This window comes from Canis lupus, chromosome 21 (assembly GCF_003254725.2).
Source record: "Canis lupus dingo isolate Sandy chromosome 21, ASM325472v2, whole genome shotgun sequence".
Lineage (NCBI taxonomy): Eukaryota > Metazoa > Chordata > Mammalia > Carnivora > Canidae > Canis > Canis lupus.
Window position 1 is genome coordinate 1,061,859 of NC_064263.1, and position 21,491 is coordinate 1,083,349.

The following is a 21,491-nucleotide window of genomic DNA, read 5'->3' on the forward strand; positions in this document are numbered from 1 at the left end:
AAACTGGATTGAAAAGAAACATTTAGTCCCAGGGAAAGAAATGGGAGTCTTTCTTTGGAAGAGCACAGGACATAGACCACTTTGTGTAAGCGTATTGATTCCAAGCACTTATTATTCAATAAATGGACTAATGAGAAATGGTTGGAAGACTAAAAGGTAAATGGCTGAAAGATGAGAAGAGGAGATTTGGACCATGTAGGTAGACATGAGAATAAGGAAGAGATAGGCAATAAGCAGACTAAATAAAGAAAGGAAACACATATTATGATTGCATGGATGAGGCAGCAAACTAGTATAATTAATAGGATTTGAGCTTATATAATACAGAAGCATTATCTTTTTAGAATAAATGTGGATAAGCTTAGTTTTCCATGCTGAGTTTGAGGTAAACTTTATGTGACCAAGGGTGCTGTCTGGAGGAAAGAAGTATAGCACTAACACCCAGGAGTGTAGAGTTTAACTTAATAAAGGGATCATGGAAGCAGCAAGTCAATTCACCAACTAAGGGAGCAGGAACAATTGCAGAGAGTAGAATTTGTTCCTTGTGACTGTATGATTTTTAAGTTCCCTACTGATTGATTATTAAAGAGCACAATGGGGCAGCCCTGGTGGCTTAGTGGTTTAGCACCTGCCTTTAGCCCAGGGGCTGATCCTGGAGACCAGGGATCAAGTCCCACATCAGGCTCATGGAGCCTGCTTCTCCCTCTGCCTCTCTCTCTGTATCTCTCATTAGTAAATACATAAAAATGATTTAAAAAAAAAGAACACAATGGAGGAAAAGAACAGAATTCTACACATGAAACCCTAATCGACAAATTATATTCATGGGGTAGAAAAGAAGGATAGAAAGGTAAGGAGGAAGAAAGTAATGTAATTTTGGAAAGTTTGATTTTGGTTTTCGTTTTGTTGTGGGATATTTTGGGGGGTCTTTGTTTATTTGGTCTTTTCTTTTCTTTACTTTTTTTTTTTTTTTTTTTTTTTTTTTGGCATAGGTTTCTGTTTCCATATAGTATTGCCCTCTTGTGGCAAACCATGATGTTTGCTAACTGACAAAACTATAGAGCAGATGGCAAAAGATACGGAGACTAAAATGTAATGAGCACCTTCTGTGCAGGGCACGGTGATAGAGCTTGCCTCATCAATATTGTTGCTCTTTTCAAAGAACCAGCTCTTGGTTTCTGTGATATGATATTGGTTATTTTTAGTTTATATTTTATTTATTTCTGCTCTAATCTTTATTATTCCCTTCCTTCTGCTGGCTTTTGATTTTGTTTGTTGTTATTTTTCTAGCTTCTTTAGGTGTGAGGTTAGGTTGAGATTTTTCTTTTTTCTTGAGGTAGGCCTCTATTGCTATAATCTTCCCTCTTAGAACACCTTTTGCTGCATCCCAAAGGTTTTGGACCATTGTGTTTTCATTTTTGTTTGTTTCCATGTACTTTTTGATTTCCTGGTTGACCCATTCATTGGTTAGTAACATGTTATTTAACCTCCATGTATTTGTGCTCTTTCCAGATGTTTTCTTGTGGTTGATTTCTAGTTTCATAGTTCTGTGGTCAGAGAAGATGCCTGGTATGAGTTCCATCTTTTTTTAACTTGTCGAGGACTGTTTTGTGGCCTAATATGTGATCTATTCTGGATAATGTCTATGTGCACTTGAAAAGAATGTGTATTCTGCTGTTTTAGGATGGAATGCTCTCTCTCTCTCTCTCTTTTTAAAGGTTTTATTTATTTATTCATGGGAGGCACACGGAGAGAGGCAGAGACATAGGCAGAGGGAGAAGCAGGCTCCCCACAGGGAGCCCAATGCGGGACTCAATCCTGGATCCCGGGATCACTCCTTGAGCCAAAGGCAGGCGCTTAACCGCTGAGCTACCCAGGTGTCCCAAGGATGGAATGTTCTGAATATATCTGTTAGATCCATCTGGTCCAGTGTGTCCTTCAAAGACTCTGTTTCCTTTTGATTTTCTGTGTGGAAATCTATCCATCATGATAAGTTAAAGTTCCCTACTTATTACTGGGACACCTGTGTGGCTCAATCAATTAAGCATCTGATTCTTGATTTTGGCTCAGATCATGATGCCAGGGTCATGAGATGGGGCCCTGCTTCAGGCTCTGTGTTCAGCAGGGAGTCTGCTGGAGATTCTCTCTCTCCCTCTACCTCTGCCCTTCCCCATTGTGTGTGTGTATTCTCTCTATATATAAAATAAATAAACACATCTTTAAAAAATAGAGTTCCCTACTATTCTTGTATAATTATCAATTAGTTCCTTTATGTTTGTTATTAACTGTTTTATCTGTTTGAGTGCTTCCATGTTGGGTGCATAAATGTTTACAGTTGTACATATTCTTATTGGATTGTTCTCTTTATTATTATATACCATCCTGCTTTGTTCCTTTTTATAGAATTTGTTTTAAAGTCTATTCTGTGTAATACAAGTATGGCTACTCCAGCTTCCTTTTGATACCCATTTGCATTATAAATATTTCTCCATCCCTTTACTTTCAAACTATAGATATCTTTAGATCTGAAATGAATCTTTTATAGGCAGCACATAGATGAGTCTTATTTTTTACCCACTCTGTTACACTGACTTTTGATTGGAGCATTTAGTCCATTAACATTCAAAGTAATTATTTATAGATCTGTATTGCCATTTTGTTACTTGTTTCGTGGTCGTTTTTGTAATTCTACTCTGATCCTTTCTTCTCTTTTTTTTCTTTCATGGTTTGCTGATTTTCTTTAGAGAAATACTTGGATTTCTTCTTTAATTTTGATTATATATTACTGTATGTCTGTTTGTTTTTTGTGGTTACCATTTGGTTTATATATAACATCTGCATATGACAGTCTATATTATGCTGATGGTCCCTTAATTTTTAATTTGTTCTTTACTCCTCTCCCCTCCACATTTCAGATATTTATTATCATATTTTTACACACCTTTATTTTGTGCTTTTCTTGACTGATTTTCACAGATATACTTAACTTTTTCTTTTTCTTGCCTCATCTAAGCTTCTCCACACCCCTGTGAAGAGTTAAGTACCATTAGCCCCATTTTCAATAAGTGGGAAAATTATGACTCAAAGTGGTTAATTTGTCTAAGTTTACATAGCTAGAAGATACTGGTATTGGAACTTTAATCCAGGTCTATCTAACTAAATTATTTGTTTTTTAAAAAAAGAAAAGTATTGAACAAATATTTATAGGTATCCATTATATACTTGTGCTGCTATATATGCTGAGAACACAAGTGTAAGCAAAGACTTACCTCATTTCTTTTCTAATTAAATTTTCAGTCTCATGAGTTATAGTAGAGACATTACTCAAATGGTAACAAAAAGGCCATTTCTTAGCGAGGCGATTTAGGGAGATTTACCTTTCAGGCATTCTGGCTTCCCAGGATATAAATCAAGGATGATAGTGATAATGATAGTGGATTTGCTTTCTTAATTTCTCTTTCTGCTGATTCATTATTGGTATATAGAAACGCAATGGAGTTCTATACATTGATTTTATTTTCTGTGACCTTGCTGAATTCATTTATTAGTTCTAGTAGCTTTTTGGTGGAGTCTTTGGGGTTTTCTCTATACAATATCATGTCATGAAAACAGTGTGGAGTTTCCTCAAGAAGTTAAAAATAGAGCTACCCTACGACCCAACAATTACGCTGCTGGGGATTTACCCCAAAGATACAGATGCAGCGAAACGCCAGTACACCTGCACCCCAATGTTCACTGCAGCAATGTCCACAATAGCCAAACTGTGGAAGGAGCCTCAGTGTCCATCGACAAATGAATGGATAAAGAAGATGTGGTCTATGTATACAATGGAATATTCCTCAGCCATCACTAAGGACGAATAACCCACCATTTGCTTCAGCATGGATGGAACTGGAGGGTATTATGCTGAGTGAAGTAAGTCAATCCGAGAAGGACAATCATCAGATGGTTTCACTCATGTGGGAAATATAAGAAATAGTGAAAGGAATTATAAGGGAAAGGAGGGGAACTGAGTGGGAAAAATTAGAGAAGGAGACAAACCATGAGAGACTCCTGACTCTGGGAAATGAACAAAGGGTTGTGGAAGGGGAGGCGGGCAGGGGGTTGGGGTTGAGGGGGGCACTTGATGGGATGAGCACAACATACTATATGTTGGCAAATCAAATTTAAATTTAAAAAGAAATTAAAAACAACAACAAAAGCACCTAATATGTCATCATGATTAGTGAAAGTTTTACTTCTTCCTTACTGATTTGGGTGCCTTTTATTTCTTTTTGTTGTCTGGGCTAGAATTTCCATTACTATGTTGAATAAAAGTGATGAGAGTAGACATCCTTGCTTGTTCCTACCCATACAGGGAAAGCTCTTAGCTTTTCCCCATTGAGCATGATATTTACAGTGGGGTTTTCATATATAGCCCTTATTATGTTGAGGTATGTTTCCTCTAAATTTACCTTGTTGAGGGCTTTCATCATACGTGGATGTTGTACTTTGTCAAATGCATTTTCTATGCTTATTGAAATGATCACATGGTTTTTTATGCTTTCTCTAATTGATGTGACATATCACTTTGATTAGTGAATATTGAACCACCATTGAATTTTTTCTTTTTTTCTTTTTAAGATTTTTTTTTTAAGATGTGAGCCTATTTCTTTTTTTTTTAATTTTTATTTTTATTTATGATAGTCACAGAGAGAGAGAGGCAGAGACATAGGCAGAGGGAGAGGGAGAAGCAGGCTCCATGCACCGGGAGCCCGATGTGGGACTCGATCCCGGGTCTCCAGGATCGCACCCTGGGCCAAAGGCAGGCGCTAAACCGCTGCGCCACCCAGGGTTCCCTCTTTTTAAGATTTTATTTATTTTTCATTTTCAGCACTTTGACTATATCATACCATTCTCTTTTGGTCTCCAAATTTTCTGCTGAAAATTCCACCAATAGCCTTATGTGATTTCCTTTGCATGTAAATGTCTTCTTTTCTCTTTCAACCTTTAAAATTCTTTCTTTATCACTATTTTTTGCCATTTCAATTACTATGTGTCTTAGTGTGGACCTCCTTGGGTTGAATTTTGGGGGGGATCTCTGTGCCTCTTGAATGTTTCCCTCCCTAGATTCAGGAAGTTTTCAGCTATTACTTCTTCAAATTCATTTTCTGCCTCTCTTTCCCTCTCTTCTCATTCTGAGATCCTTATAATGTGAATGTTATCATGCTAGACAGAATCAATGAGTTCTCTAAGTCTATTCTCATTATGCAGTATTTGCTTATCTCTTACCTGTTCAGCTTGATTGCTTTCCATTACCAAATCTTCCAGGTCACTTATAGATTCCTCTGCTTCCTGTAGCTTACTGCTTAACCCATCTTTTATCTTTTAATTTCATTATTGAGTTCTTCCTCTTTGTTACTGTTGTTTTTTATCTCTTTGTCAAGTGCCCTAGTCATGTCCTCCATCCTTTCCTGAAGTCCAGTGAGTATCTTTATGATCATTACTTTAAATTACCTATTGGGCATATTACTTATTTCTGTTTTGCTTAGCTCTTCTGCTGTGATTTTGTCCTGTTCTTTCATCTGGGATAGGTTTCTCTGTCTCCTCATTTTGTCTACCTATCTGTGTCTGTTTCTGTGTGTTAGGAAAGCCAGCTATGTCTTCTGCTCTTGAAGAAGTGGCTGCATGAAGAAGAGGTCCTGTAGTGCCCTGCAGTACAGAGTCCCCTGATCACCAGAACCTGGTACTTTAGGAGAATGTCTTATGTGTGTTGTTTGTGTCCTGCTGTTGTGTCTGAGTAACTTTTCCTTTAAGTCCAAACATCTGCACTGACTCTCTACCTCTTGTTGGCTGTGCTTGCTCTCTGTGGTGTTAGTGAGACCCTGGCAGGCATTCTCTAAGAGGGTATAACTGCAGGAGGGCTGTGGGCAGGGTGGTGGTATTGGCAAAATTTGCACTGAGCCACTACTCCTACGCCAGATCCCCCAGAGCATGATGGTGTCAAGGCCATGGTTTGCATCTGCAGTGACAGCAGCTGGGGCATGTGAGGCATCTGTGTGTGGAGACTGGGCAAGATGTGCCCATGGTGTTAGCAAAATTACACTGAGCCACTAGTCCTAGGCCAGACCTCCAGAAAAGTGATGGTGATCCAGGACATGGCACCACACAATGGGGGGGACCACGGTCAAGTGGCATCTTTGCGTGGAGCAGCTGGGTGCAGCATGCAGCAGTGGCTGGGGGGTGGGTGATGTCAGTGTGTGGCAGCTGGGTGGGGCACATACTTCATTAACAAAATCTGTACTAGGCCAAGGCCAGCAAGTTTGGAGCAGGCAAGTCCTCAGGAGAACTCGTGGACAGGTGCACAGCTAGCAGGTTAGGTAGCGAGTGTCTGTAGGCACCAGCTCCTGAAGGCGGCTCTGTGTTTGGGCTGAGGGGTGGGGAAGGAAGATGGGAACTGCCAGTTCCTTTGCTCCAGGAGAAGTCCCCCAACATGCTCCTAAATCAGTATAAATAGGTCTCCCTCTGGTTTGCCCCAGGTGTTATGCAAACTGTTGCTTCTGTGTTGCTGATTCTCAGGCAGACATCTCTTTAAGGGCAAGAACCCAGTTCCTCTGGCTTTCAAGGCCAGACGTCATGGGGATTCCTTCTCCTCCTGTAGGCTCTGTGATGCTTTCCTCCTGGGGGCAGCTACCTACCACTGTTTCTGCCTAACCCTCTCTGAAGTGGCTCCTCTACATGAGGCTGTGGAGTCTGTTTTGCCAGTCCACAGACCACTCTCCAGGTTACTTATTTGGATGTGAGTAATACCTGTTGTAAACGTGGGGTGGGGTGAGCTTAATGTCCTCCTACTCCACCATCTTCCCAGACTTTCTGACTTACTCCCTTTTCATTCATAATTTCATTTAGGTGCCTTTCTACTCCATACCTGAAATACGGCTATGCTTCTTATGACTTAAGGTGAAGATGAGGAATCTCTTCCAGGGACAAGAATCAGTAGTGGTGTTTTTGACACTTGACTCATGTATGCTTGGAGACTTGCAGCTATGTTTGGAGAGGAAATTTTGTACCTCCTTACTTCTCACTGAAGCCATTGTAAGGGTGGCTTCTGCCAGATTCCATAGCAACCACTGGGCACACAGGAAGGAGGTAAGCTTTTACTTAGCAACTACTAAGTCTACTACTCTTCACTCTCACTTCTACTCTTCACTTTATGAAGATGAGGGCAGAAAACCCACAACAAATAAACCAACCCTCCAGGGTAAAAAGAATTGTCTCACACTCTAAAATCTCATACAATGAATGTCTTTGTTAAAACACTTAAACAAATTTATAACATATTTTATATATAACTCTTTTTCCCTCTGATATTAGACTTTAAGACCATTCTTATCTTATTCTTCTCTGTATTTCTTGTACGTTTTATACTATCAACCCACAGAAGATACCTAATAAATATTTTGAATATATGAATGCCTTATAAGCCTCTAAAAATTGTTTCTTGGCTTCTCTGGGAGAGGAGACTAAACAGATTGGTAGGAGAGCAGAGAAAGGATTCTTTCATTTGGCATGGAGGTTTTTCTACATGTGACTGAATATGAAAGGTAGAGTAGAGCTTTATATCTGTGCTTCTAGGCCTTGACCAAATCTGTGTTAGAACTGCTGCCATTCAGCATGCTGTAACAGGCCTTGGCAAAGGCAATGAAAAATGTAATGAGGAAAATAAGCAGCCCAGAAGGAGCTTAAGGAAACTAACTCAAATAAATGACTCCATAACGAGCAAGAAAAAGTAATAACTCAATCAGAGTGAAGCACGCTAATGAATGTGATAAGGAGAATAATTGAAAAAGAACAGACCCACAGTCTCTATAGTTTGAGCATTTTAGATGGAAAAAAAGACCAAATCTGAAAGAGAATCTGCAACAGTCACAGTGGCAGCTTTCTTTATGAGAAATAAAATAAAATGCATATTATCCCCTAAAATGTACATTAAGTTACATTCTGTCAGTGTAATTCTGATAATGGAATTAGAAATTTTTACAAAATTGTGTACAATAATGGCATTTATTTTTTTTCAGAAAGTGTAGTTTTATTTTTATATTTATTAGTGAATTCTTTTTTTCTCCAGCTGCCAATTTATTAAGGTTTTATTGTGAGACAGAGGTAAATTACTGAGATTAAACTTTAGTTTACCAGATAAATAAAAGTAGTGTAAGTAGTCTTGATTCCACTCAGTACTATAGCACACTTACCCTTCTAATCCTTTCCTCTGTGATCTTTCAAAGAATGCTTCAAAGATTTGTGAAGCTGTCTGAGCTCTGTTATGTCATGGTGTCAAGTAGAACAACATTTACCAGGTAATGAAAATCTTGTTGGCATGGAAGATGAATATTTGATGAGTTATTGTAAGTCCTCCAAACTTCTTTTTCCTCAAAATTTATATTAGAAAGATTTTCAAGCACACAGAAAAGTAAAAAAAAAAAAAAAAAATACAATCAATACTTGCATACTCTTCACCTGAATTCAACAAATGTCAATATATTGCCGTATTTGCTGATATCTCATATATATATATATGTAAAAGTTAAGGTAATTTGAAACACTTAAAGTAAAAATTAGACATTTTGGTAAAATTTAAGGTAAAAATAGACATTTTGACATATCATCCCTTCATATTTGAACATGTCACCAAAGAAAAAGAAAGTTCTCCAAAATAACTAAAACTTGAAGAAAATTAATATCATCAAATGTTCCAAAAATATTCCCTACATCTTAAAAAAAAAAAAAAAAAAAAAGGCAAAATGGAATCTAACCAAAGCTCCAAACTCAGTTTTAATCAATGTCCTATGTAAGTGCAAAATACAATTTTGGAGAGCAAAAAAACTCATTAATTGTAACTCCACTAATTCAGATTATAAATAATTGAGCCTAGATTAGTATGTTTAGAAGTGTAGATTTAGTTTAGATTAGAAGTTTTCCTTGGCACTGTCTTGAAGTATGTTTGCTAATAGAATTAGTGGAAGAAGATTGTCCAGAGTAGAACCATTCCAAAGTCCCTCAGCACACAAATTTGTTCTTGATGGCTTCTAGGTGAGGACTGCCCTAGGGGAGAGTAAATGCTCTGACATACAGTGTGTGTTCAGTAAATATTTTTTGGCTAAATTAATGAGTGAAATATTAGGAACCTAAGGACAAACAGCATTAGCATCACTTGGGAACTGAATACAAATGCCAATTGTTGGGTTACATCTTCTACTTGTGAAATAAAAAATTCCAGGCTTTTGCCCAGCATCTGTGTTTTAACAAGGTACTGCTGATGATCCAATGACCATCCTGAGGCTGGCTATTGTTTGAGAACGGCTGATCTATAACAATTTCTGGTGGGTGTCATGATTGAAGAGGGTCTTAGAAAAGAGAATGGAGGATATAGTGTTATAATCAGGCAAGGGGAGAAAAGGTAAGTGGAATGATAAGTAGATAGCAATGCCATACTTAACTATATACGAGTGCAGGAGAGGCAGCCTGTAACCAGGACCTCTATTGGGAGGCGACAATAAAGAAGACGCCCTTCAATTATATTGTAATTATTTGTGTCAAATGATGTTCTCACTCTCAGTGTTGATGTGTGTTTTTTGGCACACTTGAGGACAGTTTTTAATCAACAGAAAAGATTATCAGAATCTTTTATTTAAAATTTTAAATACTAACATTTTAGTTTAAAAACTTTAGTTTTTTTTTTTTAAACTCATTTTGTCATAAGCCTCTGGATTCAACTCACAAATGGTATTGGTCCATATATAAAATATAGCAAATGTTAGCAATTGTTCTTAAAGGAACCTTGAATAATGTTTGGTTTCATTTACAAATTTAACATCCTTCCCATTGGCACCAATTTAATGGTCCAGTGTTTAAACATTTAATATTTACTTTTTTCTTTTTTTAGCTCTTCAATCTTCTACTTAGGCAAAATCTTTCTAAATAATAAATAATCTTATCAATTTAGTAAGAAACTTATAACATATAGCCTATTGTAAAGCTAGTTTCATAAATTTTTTAAAATTTCAATTTAACTCTTTGAGTCAAATAATTAAAGTTTCTAAATTTGAGTTATTTTTTTTAAAAGTCAAACTATTAAAAACATAATAAATATAAACTATCAAATAAATTACTTTTTACTTGGAAAAAATTTTAACTAGGAAATTTAATGCTATAGTTTTGATTTTTAAAAATTTTTCTGGATGTGCCAAAATCTTTTTTTTTTTTTTTTTTTTAAGTAGGCTCAATGCCCAAAGTGGAGCCCGACTCATGATTGTGAGTTCTAATCCTGAGCTAAAATCAAGAGTTGGATGCTCAACTGACTGAGCCACCCAGATGCACCTGGATGTGCCAAATTCTAAATCCTCCTGGGGTTAAAATATAGATTTACCACTTGAGGAACACTATTACCATCTCAGTTGTCTGAGGTTATTTACACTTATTAGGTTAGCCATGATGGTGACGATTGCTTGTTTGTAACCAGAATGGGACATACTGAATAATCTTTTTCAGTCACTCAGTTATCATTCCATTGCTCAAGTAGGTAGTCATAAGCCATGAACCCAAATTCAAATGATACATACTATATCAGTGTATTTCCAAACTTTTGACTCGACTCATATAGAAGGAAATGAATGCATTTCACACGATGCAGATACATACACATACACAAATGCTGGTTCCTACCCATAAAATAGATTTCATGGTAACTTAATAAGCAGTTTCCATTTGTGAAAGGTTTCATAACACTTCGTCTTTCTGTCCATTCAAAGAAGCCTTCTAGTGTGATTGTGTAATGGAATTTGCATTTTAGGACTCTCTATGGACTGAGTTGTGTCATCTCAGAATTCAGATGTGGAAGCCCTAACCATCCCACCCATGACTGTATTAAATAAAAAGCTTTTAAGGAAGTGATGAAGGTTAAATAAAGTCATAGGCATGGACCCTCAATCCTACGGAACTGGTGTCCTTATAAAAAAGGAAGAGACACCAGGATCTTTCTCTCACCATCATATGAAGATACAGCAAAGTGCTGTCTGTAAACTAGGAAGAGAGCTCTCACCAGAAACTCAAGTCTGTTGAAACTTTGAGTTTGGACTTTTTAGCTTCCAGTACTGTGAGAAAATAAATTTCTCTTGTTTAAGCCACTGAATCTATAGTATTTTATTATGGCAGTCCGACCTACTGAGATAGATTCTGTTAAAGATATGTAAATGGAAAAATTAACTTAATAGGATCTTGTATTTTCTTATTTTTGGGGGGGTCTACAACTCTTAGGAACACTGTTTTTAAAAATGAATTTGATTGAATTTAGCTATCTTATGTAAGCTAGTTTGATTTGCAATCATAATTCCGGAAACTATTTTACTAGCATCCATCTGTATCTAATTTCTTGTTATGTCTGCATTGTCTATTTTATGTTATGTCTGCACTGAGAGGTGTCAGTTTTGGAAATTGTGCTTAGTGTGAGCACTCATTCTGGAAGAGTAATCAGCTCATCCCAAAAAAATCAGTTTAGATGGGGTTGGCAGAAGTCAGGTGAAATCTTGGGAAATGGAATGAGCAACAGTGATACCGTGTATCCAGCTTCCTCAATACAAGGCAGTTCTCTAATTGCAGAGAAGGGTTGGAGACAAGGTGAACTGTTTTGGGTCAGGAGTAGAGTCATTTGATGTATCACTTAAGGTGGCCTACATTGTTCCCTAAAGACAGGGGCACCCTCCAGCCCATTGTGTCAGGAATCAGAAAGCTATTGATGAACTTTTGACCACTAATGCATCTGTCATGCCATCCAATTGGGTTCCATTTTTTCTGGAGGAGAAGCCAGGAAGGCAGAGAGGTGGGACTGGGATTATATAGGAATGATAGAAGTAAATGGGTTTCTTTTTTTGACCCAATCTATTCCTTTGGGAAGGAAATTTAAGTAGGACAAGAAAGGAAGAAACTTTGTTATAACAATGACTCCCTGATGTTATGTTTTAATGTCAGTATCAGCATGAAACAGGCAAGTTGAGATCTTGCCCTATTGGTGCTTCACTCAGAAGACAGAAGGACTCAGGGCTTGAATGACCTTGCTTCCCTTTCATGCAGGGGATGGAGACAGATGAAGAGGAAAAAAAATGGGGCTCAACATATTGAAAGCACTTTTGACAAGGAGAGGGGGAACAGAGGAGAGGGATTTCCAGGCTATGCCTTTACCTTAGGTGTAGTCAAGAGACTGATGAAAAGTAAAAAGACATTTTGCATCATTCTTAGAATCCATTACATTGCTAATGATCTGGTGGGGGGATTTTTCTTTCTGATCATAGTTTCTTTCTGCTCTTCCAGATAGTAAGTAGTGGCTTACTTACATACAAAGGAGATTACTATTTATGAGCCTTCTCTAAAGCAGGACACATTGTTATCCAGCATTAACATATTTTCCTGTCAAGTAAAAAAAAAAAAAAGGGAGACAGGACTCTTAACTATGACAGTATGAAAAGTATCATATAATGTTGGCCAAGAGTATAAAACAGAAGTAAGTATTTCATAAACTCCAAGAGTACATTTAAATGTGTAGATTAGAGGTGCCGGGGTGGCCCAGTTGGTTAAGTGTCTGACTTTGGTTCTGGTCATAATCTCAGGGTCCTGGGACCAAGCCTAGCATTGAGCCCCATGTAGGACTCTGGCCTCAGCAAGCTGTCTGCTTGTCCCTCTTTCTCTCTGCCCCTCCCCTGTTCATGATGGCATTCTCTCTCTCTCTCAAATAACTAAATAAAACCTTTTAAAGAAAAAGATCAATAAATAAATGTGTTGATTATTTGGGAAGGTAAGGCAATAATTTAAAATTTAGGCTTTTCTCCACAAATTATTCCTTGATGATTCTTCTCACACTTCTTTTCTTTTTTTTTAAGATTTTATTCATTTATTCATTAGAGACACACACACACATACACACACACACACACACAGAGAGAGAGAGACAGAGAGAGAGAGAGGCAGAGGGAGAAGCAGGGTTCATGCAGGGAGCCCGATATGGGACTTGATCCCGGGACTCCAGGATTACGCCGGGAGCCAAAGGCAGACGCTCAACTGCTGAGCCACCCAGGCGCCCCTCACACTTGCTTTCACTACTCCCAGATCTACATTGCATTTCCTGCTTTAGTTGGCTGAGTAAGAAACTTGACATGCAATCAATCAGTCATGAAGCCACCTCCTTGATAACTCTTATGTTTACTCCCTCCTGTCTAACTCCAGCTTCAGCACTAGGTTGGCCTCATTGTCTGAGCAATTTAAATAAGCCCTTAGCTCATCTCCATGGCTCCAGTCAGCCTTTCTCCAATTCATGACTGCTGCCAGAGCAATCTTTTTAAAAAAGCAAATCTCATCACTCTTTCCGGGGCTTAAAATCCTACAGTAGCTCCCCAATAATTAATGGATAGAGTCCAAACTTCTTAGTTTACCAAACTGGTCTCTTATCTCTCTAAACTTATTGATTGCCCCTGAAATTATGCTCCAGTCAAACTGACTTACTTTAAATTCTCTTATTGAGCTAGTGAAAGGGCTCATCAGGAGTTCAAGAAGTCTCTTGAGAAGGTTTCTATTTTTTGTTTTAATTTAGTGATCATCTTTAAAAATAATATAAACATATCTGAATAATCTAAATCAGTGTTTTTCAAACTTTAGTATGTTTAGGAATCACCTGGAGATCTTGTAAAGATCTGTTTGGTAAGTGCTGTGGGTTAGGGTTAAGGTTAAGGTTATGGTTAGGGTTAGTAAATACTGTGTGGCTCAAGGCACTTCTATCTAACAAGCTTATTGATGAGATAGCAATGGTCCTGCTCTGTAGACCTCATTTCGTGTAATAAGGGTCTAAAAGATCACTTTCCAATTGAGTAGTACCACAAAATTTTCTCATTGTCTTTGACAATGACATAAATGAAAAAAGAAGCAGACTTAATATTTTTTATTTTATATATCTATGTATTAATTTGAAGTATATTTTTATTGAAGTATAATTGTCTTTTATTGAAGTATATTTGATATATAATATCTTCTTGGTTTCAAATAGTGATTTCATATTATCTGTCTTTTTTATTGACATATATTTGATTTACAATATTCTATTGCTTTCAGGTGTGCACCACAGTGATTCAATGTTTTTATACATTAAAAAATGATCATCAGAGTAAGTCTAGTTATCATGTCACCACACAAAGTTATTACAATTTTATTGATTATGCTATACATTCCATTCCATGATTTTTCATGCTCTACATTGCATTTTCATGACTTAGTTATTTTATGACTGGAAGTTTGTACCTTTTAATCCTCCTCACCTATATTGCCTGCCTTTCAACCCTCTATCCCCTCTGGTAACCAACAATTTGTTTCCCATATCTATGAGACTGTTTCTGTTTTGTATGTTATTTGTTTTGGTTTTTTTTTTAGATTCCTCTTATAAGGAAAATCATATAGCATTTATCTTTCTCTGACTTATTTCACTTTGAATAATGACCTCATTGTCCATCCATGTTGTCTCAAATGGTGAGATTTCTTTCTTTTTTTAAATGGCTGAGTATATACCACATCTTCTTTATCCATTCATCTATTGATAGACACTTAGGTTGCTCCCATATCTTGGCTATTGTAAACAATGTTGCAATGAACATAGTGGTGCATATATCTTTTCAAATTGGTATCTTTGTTTTCTTTAGATAAATAGCCAGAAATGGAATTGCTGGATCATATGGTATTTCTATTTGTAATTCCTGGAAGAACTTCCATACTGTTTACCATACTGGCTGCACCAATTTACATTTCCACCAACAGTGCACAAAGGTTTCTCGATATCCTTGCCAACACTTGTTATTTTTTGTCTTTTTGATAACAGCCAATCTGACCAGTGTCAAGTGATATCTCATTATGGTTTAGATTTGCATTTCCCTGGTAATGAGTAATGTTGAGCATCTTTTCATGTGCCTGTTGGCCATCTGTATGTCTTATTTAGACAAATGTCTATTCAAGTCCTTTATCCATTTTTTAATTGGGTTGGGGCTTTTTTGGTACTAAGTTGGAGAAGTTCTTTATATATTTTGTATATTAACTCCTTATCAAATGTATGATTTGTAAATATCTTCTCCCATTCAAGGAGAAGGTTGCCTTTTTGTTTTATTGATGGTTTTCTTTGTTATGCAAAAGTTTTTAAGTTGGTGTACGCCCATTATTTTAGACTCAATATTTTAAATGATACATTCATTACAAATGAAAATCAAATAATGTCACAGCTTGCTGAATGAATAAAGATCTGGCAATGATTCTAGTAAAAGAAGAAGATGAAAAAATTAAATCATCATTTAGCCTAAGGTAGTATAGGCATGTCAATCTCAGGAGATTCATCGCAATAGAGACAATATTGTTTCAGCAAGAAATATCACTCATACCATTAAATTCATATTGTTATTTGGAATAATATTAGTTTTGTGTTTTTCTTTATAATTAGTTTATCCACGTGTTTGGTTTTATAATTATAGAATAGCTATACACATTATGGTTTATACTTAGTGTTATATTTCTACATAGTTAAGAAAATAATTTGATTTGAGCATACCAAAAAAAATTATTATTTTATAAGAGGTCTAAATACTTATAAGTTTGAGAAACCCTGGACTAAGCCAAGTCCTGCCTTTTTGCTTTTGCTTCTATTGTCATTTCTGCCTGGAGTACCTTTCCCTAATCCCTTGCCAACTTTGCCACTTTGCCATGTCCACTTAGCAAATAATTACTTTTCCCTATGGCTCCTTTTCAGAGACCCATAGTCAACTTAATACTACAATTGTGCTTTATCCTAATTTCTTTCATAAGATCTATATAACACTTTGTTGCACATTTGACTTTGTGTATTTGCTAACTTTGTACGCTGTATCTTCTATCCCAGTGACAAAGGCCTTTCTCTTCTTTGTCTTCTTTGTATTTGTTCAGTGCTTAGCATAACATACTTGCTCATACATGCTCTGAATGCATGAATAAATGTAAAATATGGCTTGCTTCTTCCTAGACAGAAAGAGTACCTTCATATACCATGTGTTCACATTTGTGGGTGGAAAAAAATTAATGCTATAAAATAATTCTTCTACATGTAATTTAACTTCAATATGGTCATTCAAAAGCTTTACTTGTCTTCTAGAGAATCTGCTGAAAAGTCTGTATTTTTACTAATTACTAATTTTCCAAAGGTCTGCTTGTTGAAGTTAAAGCTTAGACAGTTTTCAAACAATGTGAAAAGAACATTGAGATTACATTTTGGTTGATGCATCATCAGAACTAAAAATAGGATGGAAAGATTGAAAAATCTCAAACCTCTAGCCAAAGTGTGGTTAAACATGGGTGAGCTGGAATTGTGGTTTCCAGCTTTCAATTATTCAGGATAAATTCTGTAGCTTATGGAGTCTCCTGGCCCTGACTTACCCCTGGTTTGGTTTTGCCATCCAATTTTGGTTAGCACCTTCACTGGAGCTAAAAGAGGGAGTGAAGTTCAGTTTGTCTCTAAGAAAATGACAAAGTCTGAAATACATTTGGTTTATTTGATAACAAGACTGATTTGCTGCCCAATATATAGAAAGAGATTCACGTCCTAATAAAATTTTCTTTGAAGTGACCAGGATATTGGACACTGTGGGGTTGGTATTAAGGTTCAGGTTGGGATGAGGAAATGGAGACCTAAAATGTGTTACATCCAGTTCTGTCCCTGATACACAATCATGACTGAAGCGCTATGCAAATACTGTTTGAGAGAAAGTCTTGGATGGGGCAGAGTTGGATGGGCACAGTACAGAACTAGATTTTTATTTTATGTGCATGGCTGATACCATTTTATTATCAGAATAAAATTCTTTTGACCCTAGAAGCCATATAAACTTGTACAGCTCAATAGTTTTGGAGGAAATTGATTCATTTATGACTTCAACTGAACATTAATGTACTTAAAATAGAATAAACAAGCCAAGAAGGTGATTTTTCTTTTAATTCTTTCAGTTATCTATTTTACTGTCTAGCAGTATCAAACTATACTCCAACTTATCTGATTCTTTCTTTTTTAGAGTAGGTTCCATGCCCAACCTGTGGGCTTGAACTCACAACCTTGTGGTCAAGAGTCACATACTTTGCTGACTGAGGCAGCCAGGTGCCCCTCATCTTGATTTTCTTTATCTCTTCCTGAAATGCTCATCCCCATGTGTGATAGTTAATTTTATGTTAACTTGGTGTGCCAAGGGACACCAAGATAGTGGGTAAAATGTTGTTTCTGGGTGCATCTGTGAGGGTATTTCTGGAAGAGATTAGCATTTGAATTAGTGAACTGAGGGAGCAGATGGCCATGGAGGGCCTGAGCAGAACAAAATTTTGGAGGAAGGGTGAACTTGCTGTCTCTGGGCACTCATCTCATTGCCCTCAGACTTTGACATTCCAGGTTCTTGGGCCTTCAAACTCAGTTAATACTTACACAATTGCCCCCTTCCACCACCTTCCCCTCTTTTCCTCCTTTCCCTTCTTCTCAGGCCTTGGGACTTAGACTGAATTATATCGCCAACTCCCCTGGTTTTCCAGCTTGCAGATGGTAGATTATGGACTTCTCAACCTCCTAATCATGTGAGCTAATTCCTGTACTAAATCTCCATATATATCTTACTGGTTTTCTTTCTCTGGAGAAACCTAATATACTATGCAAGAAAAAATAACCTTTAAATATTTATTTATTTATTTATTTATTTATTTATTTATTTATTTATTATTTGAGAGAGAGAGAGAGAGAGAGAGAGAGAGAGATGGTGGGGGAAGGGCAGAGGGAGAAAATCTTCAAGCAGAGTCCCGGCTGAGTGCAGAGCCTGTCTTGAGGCTCCATCTCATGACCGATGAGATCATGACCTGAGCTGAAACTAAGAGTCATATGCTTAACCAACTGAGCTACCAAGGCACCATCCCTAAAAAACAAAACAAAACAAAACAAAAAACTTAAAAAGAAGTCACTGCCCAGATATTATTTTCTTCTAAAACTTCCCAGCCATCCCCAGGGAGAGTTATTCAGTCTTTTCCATGGGCTAGCTTACATCTTGAACAGGCTTCATAGATGTACTTAGTGTACAACATTCTATTTGTTTACTTGATGCCAACAGGGGAGCTGAAAAATGTGGACATGTAGAATCTTAAATCCATATTACAGTGGAAAGAAGTGTGGTTTCTTTCTCCATATGGCCATGTAGAGAAATTTCTCTGTTGTACATTTTACAGATTGGTCTTCTATAGCTGACTTTTCTCTTTGGGAATAGAGTTGTATGTCCACTCTCTCATCAGTTTCTGTTACACTGTGAGTGCGTGTTCAAAGTATTCATTATGTTGAGTTAAATTAAATGTGGCATTCTTCTTATTGGACCAATATTGTCTTCTGTGATTCAAACACAGGGCCTTAGTGCAAAATTACAGACTCCTTTTCACTTGGTAAAGAGGAAAACACACGGACTGAAAACAGATTTGCCCTGTTTGTTTTCTGATGTGTCAGAAAATTGTTCAATCCACATGTCAGAGAAGAAGGGTTATTTAACATCATTATATTTTACTGTACAACATTGAGATACTCTTTTAGACTTTATTTTCGTTGATGCCTTTGGTCTCTACCTGTAGACTGTGTACATTTCTAAATGGGGTTCTATCCTTGGAATCCCATTTTTGAGATGGATATCTAAACCACAATCTGCATTCAGAACATCTTAAATGCCTACGCGCTAACCACAGCTGTTTGTTTATTACCAATTTCAACAGGGATAAATAAAGTCACTAATTTTTGCCTTTTATGGTAACAACACAATATAATACTTGGGCTGGGGGGAAGTTATCATAGTCTCAGAAGAAACAAAAAACCAAATATCATAGTAGTCTATGTTCTTTGAATATTCACATTGGCAACTAAAATAATGTTTATACAATATTACTTAAGGGAATAGAAGCAATTCTGTGGTAGACAATATATCTAAATGACTGCTTTTCTTAAGGTAGCTTTTGGAACTTTATGTTGTGTGGTTCATCAGAGCTCACTTTATATTGTTATTTATCCATATGTTATTGCCAGAAATTCAGAGCACTCTCAGGAGAAAGTTCCTCTCTTATTTTTGGTTATGAGATATACTGGAGGTCATGTAATAAGTATATTTATATTTATCAAGTGATTGACATGGTACAGTCAGGACGGTATTTCTCTAACACAAATTTCTACTCATGATAATTTTGGGGGCAACATAGTATTCTCTGAGTGATAGCTATACCTTAATGTTTCTACAGGTCTTTATACTCCACATACTTTATCTCATATAACCCTCTGTATTAGAATCATTTCAATTGCTAGTGATGAAAACCAGTTTGAACTAGTGCAAGCATTAAAGGGAAATCCTTTTGGAGGTAAGGGCTTGATTGAAAACCTCAAGGGTAGATCTGACTAAAAATGGGAAGATTAAGGTGATTTTTATGTCTGTCACTCTATAACTTTCAGCTCAGCTTTTCTCTCTGATAACTCAGTCAATTAGCTTTTTGACCTCATATGTTTCTTAGTGTTTGCCATCTTATAGGAGTGAATCTCTGTGTGTTCACAGAGCAAAGCTCACAGAAGAACTTCCAATTAGCTCTTGTGTCATGTGCCCATCTCTGGACCCATCACAGTAGAGAGAGGGTTGGGATATTCTGATTGGTCAGATTGCTGACACTTGCTAAACCTTGTGCTCTAGAAACTGGTGGGCCTCTCAGAATTAACCATTGTATCAGAACTACATGGGGCAGTGAGTTGCTGTTCCCTGAGGGAAAAGGGAACACTGAGAATTTGACAATAGACGTCCATTTTGTTACCGTGAACACTATGAGAGATTGATTTGACAAAATTCACACAGCTACTAAGTAGCTAAACTAAATATTCTAATCTATTTTGTTCCTTTCACTGATCTTTAGATAAAAGAACATATTTACCACTTAAAAACTTTCTTCTCCATGGAAGGGACATGTAAATGGGCACATGAAATTATCATCTCAAAGTGAAAGAGTAATTTGGTGCAGTTTATGAACTAGGAAGAAATTGGGACTATTTAGCAAGTGGTTGCAAATAACAAAAGGTCATTTTAAATATAGGACAGCATTGTAAAAATTTTTGCTCAACTTTTTTATTTATTGGAAATAACATCTTGCAAAGAAATAATGATAATTTCAAGTTTTACTGTTGGTATTTTTTTTTTCTTTTTTTTTTTTAGAGAGAGAGAGTGCTTGAATACTTGGGGGGGGGTGGCGTGCAGAGGGAGCGGGAGAGAACCTTAAGCAGTCTCCACACACAGTGCAAAGCCCATGTGGGGCTCAATTTCACAATCTTGAGATCATGACCTGAGGCAAAATCAAGACTTGATGCTTAACTGACTGAGCCAACACCACCACCAGAAAAAAAAAGTAAAGCCCCTTAAAAAAATAATACAGTGCACTTTTATTTATTTATTAAAGATTTTACTTATTTATTTGAAGAAAAAGAGAGTGAGATCATGAACAGGGGGGAAGGGAAGAGGGAGAAGCAGTGTCCACACTGAGTGAGGAGTCCCATGAAGGACTAGATCCTGCGACTCTGGGATCATGACCTGAGCCAGAGCCAGACATTTAACCAACTGAGCCACCCAGGCGCCCTACAGTGTAATTTTAAAAACACTGTTGTACTGATCTCATTTTCTCACAACTTCTGGGATATCTGAGGGGGGGTAGCAGAGGGAGTTGGGTCAAAATGACACAGGGCAAAGGGCAGAATCAAATAAAGAAAGCAGCTTTTTTTGTTAAAAGGTAGCTTCATGAAGGTCTGGTGACAGTGGAGACCTAGATTCAGATCAAAGGCAATAACAGAGGTCAAGCAGAGTCTTGTCATAAAGCTAAGTGTACACACCTGACCTAGACTGTCTGTTTCTGGACTTAAGAAGGAACCCAGTGGCTTGTTCTTCCCTAAATCCTAGAACCTCCAAATCCTAATTATCAAGAAATATTTAATTATTCAAATATAACACATTATTGCATAATTTCATCATTAACTTTTCTTGCTTTATAAAATTTCCCAATAAGCTTCAGAAGCATCAAGATATAGCCTGAAGAAATTAAAGTTAAAAATGAAATCTGAAAAAGTCATTGGAAGAAGTTTTGTGAAGAAATAACAGGTAAGAACACCAGTTTTAGATTGAATTGGAAAAAAAAAATGCAACTCCCTGAAGTGGGTACAATGTTATTTGTAAAGAAAAATGAGTTAGACTTTATGGAAAACCTTATTAAAAAAACAAACCAGGAGAAATTGTAAACACATAGTTTTAGGGAAGCAAATTCATGTGTCATATATCTTTAGATCTGACAGAGAAAAAAAATGACCATAGGGACGCCTGGGTGGCTCAGCAGTTGAGTGTCTGCCTTTTGCTCAAGTCGTGATCCCAGGGTCCTGGCATCAA

General features: G+C 36.9%; 1 long non-coding RNA gene across 1 annotated transcript; it reads left to right on the plus strand.

Moving 5' to 3' along the window:
- The first annotated feature begins 6,520 nt into the window (after nucleotides 1-6,520).
- LOC112643119 (uncharacterized) lies at nucleotides 6,521-11,167 on the plus strand. Its single transcript, XR_004807875.1, has 3 exons — nucleotides 6,521-6,778; nucleotides 6,889-7,128; nucleotides 10,829-11,167. It is a non-coding gene; the product is annotated as an uncharacterized LOC112643119 (long non-coding RNA).
- The last annotated feature ends 10,324 nt before the right edge of the window (nucleotides 11,168-21,491 follow it).